Genomic DNA, 10,205 nt, shown 5'->3' with positions numbered 1-10,205 from the left:
TATATTTATGTATTTTATAAACTTGGATTTTAGTATATCAGGTTTACTCTAAGTAGAACACAAGCTATTTGTTAGATTCTGGAGTTCAACTTGGGACTCTAAATATAGCAGCAATATAAAGTATTACAATGGAATTCATGGAAAAAAATGTAAAGCCCACAAAACTGTCTGAGGGATAGAAACTAAGCACTTTGAGGAAATGTATTAAGAATTGTATTAAGTAATAAAAACAGCCGGGGTCGGCATCCTGTACTTGAAAAGGATGATAATGTTCCTGACATGTTCCCTGGGAGGTTATGTTGCCTTTAGGTTGGTTTTCCATGGATTCAGTCTCTGGGCACATCTCTATTTTTAAAACAACATCACATTTCTGCAGGGGTTGAGAGCAACCTGTGCTACAGTGATAAAGACCATGTTTCTTGAAGAATATAATCCTCTGTCAGATGGCTGGGTACATAGATTCATCTGACAAATTTTACTGATCACTTACAAATTATCAAGTGCTCTGAAAGACCAGTTCCTGCCCTTTTGTAAATTACATTCTGGGGACAAAGCAGATATAACCAGGCTGGCCATTGAGGCAATCTTTCATGCACTTAGGAGTCATTGACCATTAACTAGAGAGTGATATAAAAATGCATTCTCAAGAATTTTAGGCTAGTGAGAAGGGTGATAGACCCTTTTGTAGACAGGCAAGAGAGTTTGTTTTCTACTTTGTAATTTTTGCTTCCTGATACACAGTATGTGCTATTAGTACTAATAACTCTTTGAAGCAGCTATCCTCTGAACATTATGAAAGACTAAACTGAAATTTGATATTAAGTTTGTGACAAAAGCCTATCAATGTTGATGCATCTATGTTTCTATCTCTTTTTCCCTCTCTCTTCCTTTCTCTCTAAAATCAATAAAAACATATTAAAAATAAAAACAAGAATACAGTATAACTGACAAGAGATGTCAATAGACTCCTTGAAATTAGTCTAGACAAGTACTAAACCAAAAGACCTGAACAGACACTTCTCCAAAGAGGACATACAGTTAAGTTCATGGGTTGGAAGAATTAACTCATTAAAATGCCCATGCTACCCAAAGCAATCTATAGATTCAACACAATTCTTATTAAAATATCACCAGCATATTTCACAGAACTATAAGAAATTCTCAAAAATTTATATGGAACTAAAAAAGACCCTGAATAGCTGCAACAATCTTGAGAAAGAGGAACAAAGTTAGAGGGATCACTTTTAGTTGTCCTGGTGTTAGTAATTTTTTTATTTGCCTAGCATATTTTTTCTACTTATTATTAAATCAACCCCAAACTCTGCACTCCTTGTTAAATCTCTTCTTAAGATGTTCAGTCACCTGAATTGTTTACAAATTTCATCTTCCTGAGAAACTCTCTGCCTTGCTCCAATAAGGAAGGACTGTTCTCTAGGCCTGGGCTCACTCTCTCTCTCTGTCTCTCTCTGTCTCTCTCTCTCACTTTAAATCATTTTTATTTTTCAATTACAGTTGACACACAACATTATATTAGTTTCAGGTATACAACCTAGTGATTAGGCATTATAAAACTTACTAAGTGATCATCCCAATAAATCTCAACCCATCCAACACTATACATAGTTATTAGAATACTAGAGACCCAGAGCAGGAAAATTCATGCCCTGGCGGGGGAGAGAGGGTCTTTCAGCTTGGCCTGCCCCTTCTCACAGCCCAGGATCCCTCAGCGGATGTCCTACTGACAGCTTAGGCCTGCTCCCCACAGGTAGCTATGGGCCTAAGCTGCAGTCTGGCCTCCCTCTGCAGGAGGAAGGCGACGCCCCCATTACGCCTCTGCTGCTGCCACTGCCAGCCTCCCAGCTGCCTGAGTCTTGGCTCTCACAGCCATCGGGGCTTGCCTGAGCCTCAGGCAGCTGCTACAGCTTTGTCCAGAAGGATGTCCAGAAGACATCTGTTCTAATTAGCATATTACCCTTTTATTAGTATAGATTATTGACTATATTCTCTATGCTGTACTTTACACCCTTATGACTGTTCTGCAACTACTAATTTGTACTTCTAAATCCCTTCACCTTTTCCCCACCCCTCCCATCCCTCTCCCATCAAGCAACCGTTAAAAAAGTTTTTGTATCTGTAAGGCTGTTTCTGTTTTGCTATTAATCTATTTTGGTTTTTTAGATTCAATTATTGATAGATATGTATTTATTGCCATTTTATTGTTCATATTTTTTATCTTTATTTTTCTTCTTCTTAAAGAAGACCCTTTAACATTTCATGTAAGACTGGTTTGTTGGTAATGAACTCCTTTAGTTTTTTCTTATCTGTTAAGCTCTTTATCTGACCTTCAATTCTAAATGATAACTTTGCTGGGTGGAGTAATCTTGGTTGTAGGTCTTGCTTTTCATCACTTTCAATATTTCTTGCCAATCCCTTCTGGCCTGTAAAGTTTCTGTTAAGAAATAAGCTGACAATTTTATGGGAGTGCCCTGTAGGTAACTAACTGCTTTTCTCTTCCTGCTTTTAAGATTCTCTCCTGGTCTTTAACCCTTGGCATTTTGATTATAATATGTCTAGGTGTGGGCCTCTTTGGTTTCATATCATTTGGGACTCTGTGCTTCCTGGACTTATATGTCTAGCTCCTTCACGATGTTAAGGAATTTTTCTGTCATTAATTTTGCAAATAGATTTTCAATTTTTTGCTCTCTCTCACTTCTCCTTTTGGCACCCCCATGATGCAAATGTTGTTATGCAAGTTGTCCCAGAGGCTCCTTACACTATCTTCATATTTTTGGATTATTTTCCTTTTTTGCTGTTCTGATTGGGTGTTTTTGCTTCTTGGCTTCCTCTACTCTACTGTTGATTCCCTTGTAGGTTATCCTTCATTTCAGTTAGTGTATCTTCCATTTCTGACTGGCCCTTTTTAATGTTGTTTATGTTCTCACTAAGTTCCTGGGAGTTCTCAGTCAATTCTTTGAGCATCCTTATAACCATTGTTCTGCACTCTGTATCTGGCAGTTTTCTTACTTCCATTTCATTTAGTTCTTTTTCTAGAGATTTCTCCAGTTCTTTTATTTGTGACATATTTCTTTGTCTCTGCATTTTGGCTGCATCCCTGAGTTATGTATTAGGTAGAGCTGCTATGTCTCCTGGACTTGGTAGAGAGGCCTTGTATAAGAGGGCCCAGTGGCTCAGCCTCCCAGGAGAGGCCAAGCTGTGAACCAAGGCTGGCTGCCACTAGTGCAGGGCCTGGGGCCACTTAGCAAGAGGTAGGAGGTACACAGATACCAGATGTTGCTCATTTGAGACATTCTAGGAAGGTTCAAAGCATGAGGCAAGAGAGGCCAGTTATATGGAAAAGCAACTGGAAGCGGCTTGTATGGGCCTGCAAGTTGGGTATGGCAGGGTTTCAGGGAATCACCAGGGTGGAGCTAACAGTGTGAGCCAGGTTAATGGAGACAGATATGGCTCTGGCCTGCCAGCTCTGTTGAGGGAAGGGCTTGGCAAAGGAACAATGGCTTCTGCCAGCACTTTTGTCTTGCCCCAGTAACGAATACTTTAGTTCCTCTCTGTATGTCCCAGGTCCCTTTCAAGCTGCTGCCTCAGCACTGCAGCTTAGAGAGAGTGAGTCTGAGTAAGTCCATGCATGGGCCCATCCAAGTAATGACTAGTACTCCAGCAGCCTCCATGTCACTTAGCCATAATCCCCACAGCCCAAAGTTATGGCAACTTCTCTTTCCAGCACTGGACTTCTCTTCCCAGCACTGGTGTGGGACTGGGGATGGGAGTGGGGGCAAGATATCCCTCCCAATTATAAACTACACAACATCGATGTGGGATCAACTAGTTCCATGTCTTTGCCTCTCCTACCAGTCTCAATGTGGTTTCTTTAATTGCCTAGTTGTAGGACTTCCATTCAGGTAGATTTTACGTGGTTCTGAATAACAGTTGTTCTGAAGTTTAGTTGTATTTTTTATGTGGTTGTGGGAGGATTTGAGTACTGTGTTTACCTATGCCACCCACTTGATCAGAAGCCTGGAGTCTCTCTTTTTGTCACTTCCCTGAGGAGTTCCTTCCCTTTTTTCTTGTGTTAGATATCCTGTTCCTATATCCTCTTACCTGTTTGTCTCTCTTGTTTTGGTGGAACACATTATCCTATAGTTGTCCAAGAAGGCTGCATAAGAAGAAAAATTCTTGAGACTTGGCATATCTGAAAATGTCTTTATTCTACCCTCACAGTTGATTGAGAACTTAGTTGGGTATAAAATTTAAAATTGAACATATTTATCCTTCAGAATTTAAAAATTATCTCAGTGATCTTTTAGCTTTCAGTGTTGCTATTAAAAGTTCTTATCCATTCTGATTTTTTATTCTTTATATGAGACTTGTGGGAGTTTGTCTCTAGTGTTCAAAAATTTCTTATTGAAGTTCCCTGGTATGAGTCTATTTTGTTGTGTTGTTTGCTTGTGTCTATTTTTTTCTTTTGCATTAACACTTATGTACCCTTTCCACTTATAATCTCATCTTTTAGTTCATGAGTTCATTTCCTCCTTTTTCTTAGCTCTCTCTTTATGTAATATATGTTGCTGGGATATGGGATCTCCTGGACAAGGGTTCTAATTTCCCAATATTTTATCTTCTATTTTCATGAACTTGACTTTTTGTTCTATTTTCTTAGATGTTTTCTCAAATTTATCTCCCAATCCTTTTATCTAGTTTTCCTTATGCTATCTTATCTTTTATTTCTAAAAACTTTGTTGTTGTTCTCTGTTATGTTTTTAATAGTAATATGGTCTTATTTTATGCTTATAGTATTTCTAAGAGTCTCACTTTTTTTTAGCTCCCTGCACAATATATATATTCAAGTTTATTGATTTTCTTTTTTTCTGTTTGTGGCTTTGACCTCTATCTTTCATATTAGAGACTTTTTCTCAGTATTCTGGTTGTTTCTTGTTTGTTTATATTTAAGAGTAGAGACTGAAAAGTTGATTAGAATCTCTCAGCGTAAGTGCAAGAGTTGTCAACTCTCAGTCTCCAATTTTGGACTGTTCTGTTTGTGGGGCCATTAATGTCAATATCTTTGTGCTTTTGTGCTGGTCAGAGTCCCTAGAAAAGTTCTTCAAATATCCCACTGGAGGATCAAATCCTAGCCACAAGTATTCTGGCATTTCTTTTATTTGGTTTCAGTATAGTACTCTTGATGGGTGGACCTGCTGCCTCCAGTCTGGACATGCTCCAAATATCTCTCTCTGGTTAATTTTTCTGATATTTCTTGTTGCTTTAGGTAGACTCATATTAATTGGATTTCACTTTTCTTTTGCTTACAGGAATTCTTTTAACATTCTTATAGTATGGCCTACTGATGATGAATTATGTGAACTTTTGCATCTCTGAAAACAAGTCTTTATTTCAGTTTTGTTTTTAAAAGATATTTTCACCATGTATAGGTTTATAGATTAAAATATTTTTCTTTCAATATTTTAAATATGTTGCTCCACCATCTTCTCACTTTCATTACTTTCTATGAGAAAATACCTGTCATCCTTATTTTATCTCTATTTAATGTGACTTCTTTCTCTGGTTACTTTTAAGGTTTCTCTTCATCATTTAAGCAACTTGACTATAAAGTACTCTGGTGTCATTTGTTTAATGTTTCTTTTTTTAACATTAAAATTTTAAAACATTTAATTTGATAAAATCTATGACCAAAATTATTTCACATAATTAAACTTATGCTGACTCTTCAATGAGAGAGACAGCTCCATTGTCACAAGTATTTATATTTATGGCTATTAAGATCTTCTTTTTCTAAATCTTCACCAACATTTATCTGTTTGAAAAATTCCTTGAGGTGGTATTTATACTTCAGTTTGAAAGTAGTTGAAAAATCCTCTTGCTGCTACTTGTTCAAAGATTAAAAGTTTTCTCCACAGTAATAGTTTTCCTCCATTCTCTGATTCTAAAAATGGGAGCCCAGGTCTTTTATCTTTAAATTGTTTCTTATTTGTTTGTGACCTAGTGTTTTTCTTTCCTCTTGGTCTTCCCCTTGGTCTTCCTGTTGACTTATATTTCCTCTTTTTACATTTCTTCCTTTTTTCCCCCAGATCCTTTCAAAAATAGCGTTCAAAGTCAATGGTCTTGGTTCTAAATATGAGTCACTTGATGAATCTCTTGCTTGAACATTTTCAGGTGAATGAACAAATTTTCTAATAGCATTTCTATGCCTCCATTTAGGTGAGTAAGGAAACACTGGGTTTTAAATAAGCTGCTACCAGAGGAAGAGTTATCATTTTGATTTCCAATTTCCATAGTTGAATCAGATGATGTTATGTAGTTCAGTTATGCATTTCTAGTATGTATTCTCCAAGTCCCTCTCAAAATTGTTATTCCTCACTTGTTCTTTGCTTTAACCAAATTTCCATTCAGGTTAGCAGCTTGCAACAAGCTCTGCCTTGGTGTGGGCCTCAGCTGCCTACTTACCCCTGTAACCAGGCCTTGGAGGTCTGTATCCAGCAACCTCTGACCTCAGCACTCTAACAGGCAACAACCACCTGCCTCTGCAAGTGGGCAGAAGAAAAGACTATGCCAACCACTTAATCCAACTAACAGTGGGGCCAAAATTTCATGATAACAATTTATCTCTGGAAGGAAAGTGAGAGGCAGGAGTTTGGAGGTGACCATTTTGGTTGCCACAGAGGGAGGAGGCTGTTTCATGTTCCTTGTGTTTGAGTTTCATTAGACTTTATGGATATGTTGAATACAATTGTTCTTCAAGTATTTCTTCAGAAACTTTAATTACATGTATATCAGGCCACTTAAATCTGTCCTTCAAGTCACTGATGCTCTGTTGAGTTTTTCCATTTTTTTTTTATTTTTCACTGTTTCTTTTTAGATAGTTTCTATTGCTATGTCTTCAAGTTTACTACCCTTTTCTTCTCAACTAATCCACTGTATTTTTTTTTTATTTCAGGCGTTGACATTTTCATCTCTAGAATTTTGATTTGGGTAATTTTGGAGTTTTTTATTTTTTAGATATGCTTTTATTGATTTTGGAAAGAGAGGAAGGGAGAAGAATGGAGAGAGAGAAACATCAATATGAGAGCAAAACATCCATTGGCTCCTCCCACATCTCCCCACCCCTGGGGATGGAGCTGGAAACCTGGGCATGTGCCCCAATGGGGAATTGAATTGGTGACCCTTTGGTGCACTGGATGATGTTCAACCAACTGAGCCACACCGGCCAGGGCCCTGTGGGTATTGTTTATATCTTCTGTGTCTCTATTTAACTTTTTGAATTATGGAATACAATCATAATGCTTGACTATGCTTTTCTATCCATTTTAATATTTGCTTCAAACTACAACATCATGTAATTTCCTTACATTCTGGGTGCATTTTTATTAATTGATTTTTCTCCTCATTATTGGCCATACTTTTCAGCTTCTCTGTATGTCTGATAATCTTTGACCCATGCCAGACATTATAATTTTTTCCTTGTTGTGTGCTCAATGTATTTGCATTACTATAAGTATTCTTCAGCATTGTTCTGGGATCCAGTTAAGTTATTGGAAACAATTTGACCCTTCTGAGTCTTGACCTTAAGATTTGTTAGGCAGGATAACATGCATGTTTAGTCTGGAGGTAATTATTTCCTACTACTGGGTAACAATTTTCAAAATAATCCACTAAGTTCTTGAAGAATATGGGGGGTTTCCAGCCTGGTTGGTAGGAGCAAGTATTGTTCCTAGCCCTGAGTAGGCATTGAGCACCATGCCCTCTTATCATTTGAATAGCTCTTTCCCGAACTTTATGCATACATTGATCAATAGTCTCCTAAATACTTGAGGGGATCCTCTGCAGATTTTCAGATCCTTTCTCCATGCAATTTTACCCTCTCCAGTACTTTATTCTGTAAACTTCTACAACTTTGGTCTCTCCAAACTTTTAACTTTGTCTTCTCAACTCTGGAGTCCAGAGGGCTCCACCTGGGTACGCTTTTCCTGCACTCTGGCCTCAATACTCTCTCATGGTACAATCTGGAACAATTACAAGGCTCACCTCATTTTTTGTGTGTATTTTGTGTTTGCTTGTTTGTCGTCTCTCAGGGATCACTGCTCTTCATTGCCCAATGTCCAATAGGTACATGATGCCTATTTTTGAAAGAGAGTAAGAATAGGGAGTACAAAGGGTAGAAAGAGAGGACTCCTGTCATGTCCCCCTTGAAGCAGTATTTCCATAAAAGGGAACTGAGGACAAAAGAGACAATCAGGAGGTCTCATCAGTGATGAAAAGTCTCTGGATCTCAGTTTGCTTATCTGTGAAATGAGGACAGTGTTAACTGTAGGACTGTTGTGAGGACTGCAGGAGCCCACATATCGTGGGCACTCACTAAGTGCCATGGTTGCTGTTATTGTAATTGATGATGACATAAGTCTTGAGGGAGTTTAATGTTGATAGGCACAGATAATCAGGGGGAAAGTGGTGGCTTCTTACAGCCTCCTTTGCAAAGCCAGGTCTGGGAAATGTGGTTTCTTGGAAAACAGTGAATGACACTACTGACAAAACAGTTGAAAAAATAGTTATGGTTGAATCACTTTCAGGGTCCCGCCCCTCTAGAAGTAAACAGAGACCAGAAACATCTGTTTGCTGAACATTTCAAAGTAATAATAATCTTTGATCTGCCTGGTGTCCTGCTTGATGATGAGATGGCTCTTTTAATTACTTCTTTCAAAACTATTTTCAGTCACACTCCTAATTCCATTGGGTCAGAGGCTGGGAGTGAGGTAGAACAGAAAAACCCCTGACTGAGTTCCCCTTCAATGACACCTGCCATCTCCTTTGGACACTTGATGTCAAGTGTGGGTTTTTTGAAATTTCTCGCCTGAAACTGTAAGCAGGTTGTTTTCCAACAGGAAATCATCTCTAAAATTCTCCTCACTGTGCAACAGAGAATGTGTAAAGCCAGCAAGCTCTGAACTTGCCATGGACTTACACCAGGATAGAGACTAGTAGCCTTCAGGTACCCATTTCTTCTAAACAACAGCTGTAGCCATGATCTTATGGCTCCCCCAGAGAAAGTCTCACTGGGCAGAGGATGCTGGCATGACTGAAGGCTAGGATGTGAGATGGAGATAAAGAGCACCTGTTTTTCTCTCCCCCTCACAGGCCCTGCAAACCCCAAAGCTGCATCTGTCTCAGCCCTGCGGTTCCCAGGCCAAAGACCATTTGAGAATGTGGTAGGAACTTCCACATGAAGGCAAGTCTTAGAGTCCTAGGCTGGAGTAAAGGGGGGTGTATAGACTTACCCCCAAGGCAAGTGGTAGCCTTCCATTTTATCCTGGGAACTTCTGTGTGGGCTCCATGCATGCCAGTTCCCAGAAGAGATGAGGCCTCAGCAGGGCATGAAATGACTGACAGAAGCTCCCAAGGCTGCCTGAGCGACACTGAGAGGAGGACGTGTGCTTCCACCCTTTGAGCCACAAGAAGAAACTACATGGACTCCTTTTCTTGCCCCCTTTGTGAGGGAGCAGATGCAGATGCCAGTCGGGAGCTGCCAGGCTCTGAGGGAGAAATGAGTCAAAGGCTTGTGCCCTCTTGTGGACTTTCATGCCCATCCAAAGGGGAGTGTGAAGAGGGAGATGACCCTGGGTAGGTGTGGGTTCCAGGAACACTTTAAACAAACCATCTAAATGTTAAATTGCTTTCTAGCTGTAGGAGGTTGTTTTATGCTATGGCCACAAGTTCAGGGACTCTAAACTGTTGCCCTCCTCTGGATGGCTGTGTGTACAGGCTCAGGTGAGCACCTTGGAGCTCTGAAGTCCTGCAAATGATAATGTTAATACCACTTTTTATTATTGAATATTTACTATATATCAATCACTGCCGTAGGATCTTACAAGCATCATCTCAATTTATCAATCAACAAATACTGGTTGAGAGTCTGCTCATGTCAGGCACTGGCATATATATAATTGATTTCAGAGAGGAAGGGAGAGGGAGAGAGAGATAGAAATATCAATGATGAGAGAGAATCATTGATTGACTGCCTCCTGCACACACCCTACTGGGGATCGAGCCCGCAACTCGGGCATGTGCCTTTGACTGGAATCAGACCTGACACCTTCAGTCTGCAGGCTGACGCTCTATCCACTGAGCCAAACCAGCTAGTGCAAGCACTGGCATTTAATCCTCAACAAACAAGGAGGTAA

The 10,205-nt window shown here is 39.4% G+C and overlaps 1 pseudogene; it reads right to left on the bottom strand.

The window, feature by feature from the left end:
• Nucleotides 1–5,727: 5,727 nt before the first annotated feature.
• Nucleotides 5,728–6,336, bottom strand: LOC102761540 (annotated as a pseudogene).
• Nucleotides 6,337–10,205: the final 3,869 nt, after the last annotated feature.

This window comes from Myotis davidii, unplaced genomic scaffold, assembly GCF_000327345.1.
Source record: "Myotis davidii unplaced genomic scaffold, ASM32734v1 scaffold65, whole genome shotgun sequence".
NCBI classification, from domain to species: domain Eukaryota; kingdom Metazoa; phylum Chordata; class Mammalia; order Chiroptera; family Vespertilionidae; genus Myotis; species Myotis davidii.
Note: the sequence above shows the minus strand (reverse complement) of the source record. Positions and strands in the feature narration are given on the sequence as shown.